Raw genomic sequence first — 2650 nt, 5'->3', positions numbered from 1 at the left:
GTGTATGACATAGACATTACACTTACATGCTTCATTAGGGATGTCTCAACAACCGTTAAGGGAAAATGTGTTCACGAAATTCAGACAGCTAAGCAAACTGCAAACCAAAACTGATATGTAAACTAGTTTCACAGTCAGAAAATATATGGTTAATGCCTTTGCCCAACAGGTTTTGGTTGAATGACCCAGTTGGACAGAACTAGCAGTTGCTTTCTGGTTTTAGTAAAATCATTAAAACTCCCTTAGGTAACTTTTAACCTTGGTACAGGCTACAATCACTTTGTTTATTATTTTCCTGCCATCAGGAGCTAAATCCCTAAGTATATTTTCTAGACTATAGATATCATGACCAAGTATGTTACTCATTTCTGAACGCAGCTAAATCACAGTGCTACTCTGGTTAACATTTGGGCTTGTCAACATCCTGCCAAGTTAGGCCTATGTTTGCATAAGTTATATATGCTTCAGCATTTTGAAACTGCTCAGTGCTTTCTGTGGAATCAAACACATATGACAGAATATATTTCTTCACATAAATGACAACAGTAGATGATATTAGCTACTACGCCTCATCTTTGAGATGCTGCATGGATCTTAACAAAGCCTCAAAACTTCAGGGGAATTTGGGCAAGGATTGTTGGTGCATTCACAGAGATGCACTTTGCATCACATATCCCTGGCAGCATCCTCCTAACTGATGTAACTGGACATGGGGCAAAGATCGGACTTCGAAGAACATACTGTGGTCAAAAATTTATAAGGTTTCCTAACCCAGCAACACTTTTGCAAGTACCATAAGCCTCAGCTACACTGTCCACTAAGAGACAGAGATCAGTGCCCCTGAACAGCTCCAGAGTATCTCTGCCTAATCCTCATGGGAGTCATGGAGGGGGGAGAGGGGAATTTGCTCGTTGTGTATGGCTGAACTGTTCTTTTCTTTGTAGCTGAAATAAAAACTGATCTAGTGATTTCTCACTTGAGTGGCTGAGACATATTTTCCTGGGTTGGCAGAATACAAGGCCAGTTTAAGAGATGTTCCTACTTTTGTAATCACTGTGTAATGTCACTACACTGCTACTCACATTGAATTAAAATAACTGTTCAGCTGTGTTAATTTATGCTGGTGGATCATTTCAGTCCATCATTCCGATCATGCATTCCCTATGTTCTGCTGAATGCAGAGAAAGAAACTTGCAGGAACCATTGTACAAGCAGATCAGACATAGAATTGATTTTTTCATCTGTCTGCAATGTTGGATGGTGCATTTGCATTTAGATTTTTCTAACTTAAGTGTATTTTAAGATACTGCATAACAACAAAACTCTTTCTCTATGAGTGTAGAGAATATATAATCCAAGACCTTCAAGCATCTTGACATATTTGCTAGAATCCCAGACCATTCTTCACTCTGAACAAAGCATGACACTAAGCCTCTGCTTCAGGTATCAAGCTATGTGAAAGCCTGGGAATATGAGAGGTAACAGAGGCAGAGTCTGTCTTCTGGCCAAATTCAAAGGTTTCTGGGATATAGAGTTCATGACTGAAGGGTCACAATCAGCTTTCTGCCATGCATTAGCATTTGCAGAGTGTGTTCCCAGTGACTAGTGGATCTGACATCACTGAGATGCGACCTGAAAGATACCTCTGATATCATTGATTTTGTGTGATTATTTGTACAAAAATGCACAAAAAAAGGGCTCTTCCCCCCACTAATTTTAATTAATGTATTTACTTCTCTCTATAGCTGCAGTTTACATAGATTGGAAAATCCAAACTGAATTGCAGAGATACTACTCAAGCCACCAGAGCAGGAGAGGATGAACTCCATGAACTAAGAACAAAGACGAAGATGAATCTCTCCAGCTGCCACAGTGAACATCTTATAAATACACAGATGGTATCTATTCATCATCTTTATTTTATAAGCAGGTAGAGAAAACCAGAACTTAGAGAACATCACTCAGCTGAGAGTGAACTCTATAGATATATCTTAATTTTGGAAATATGACAGATACTATCTGACAATAAGTGTAAGTAGGAGTGGAAATGAAAGTGATGAACTTCTCTGAATGAAGAATCAGACTTTTATCTGGCATCTTTCACAGTCAAGTGGCCAAATGTGCCATTACTACTTCTCAGGCATTTCTATTATCTGCAAGAATATGAAAGCCTTAGAAAAGGGAAGACAAACAGACTCAGATTCTGTTCCTTTTTGTTACTATTTCATTGTAAATGACGACAGACTTCAAGAAATACCAAGTCTAAACATTTGTGAGAAAAAGTAAATTTTATTTTAAATATTTGCTTGTATTTGAGTATGGTCTATGATTACATCTCAAAAATTCTGTCTCCTTGGTCTTTGTTCTCAAATTATTAAGTATCATGTTGAAATTTTTTATGCTTCAGCTATACTTCGTAAAATAACTTGCTCCATTTGTATTTTTACACCACTGTTTACAGCGTAAAGTCTGAAACTGGTCTTTAATGTCCATAAGTTGTCAAATCAGCATTTGTTCTCTTTTTAGTTACTTTCTTTACAGCAGAAGGAATGAAGAACCATGGCAAACATACCCATAAATTAGTGTGCAACCTTGAAGTATTTTGAAAGAGCATCAGAAATATTTGCAGAAGCAGCTTTTGCACTTTACT

The sequence above is a fragment of the Acanthisitta chloris genome, unplaced genomic scaffold, assembly GCF_000695815.1.
Source record: "Acanthisitta chloris isolate BGI_N310 unplaced genomic scaffold, ASM69581v1 scaffold12553, whole genome shotgun sequence".
NCBI lineage: Eukaryota > Metazoa > Chordata > Aves > Passeriformes > Acanthisittidae > Acanthisitta > Acanthisitta chloris.
This window is presented reverse-complemented; position numbering follows the sequence as displayed.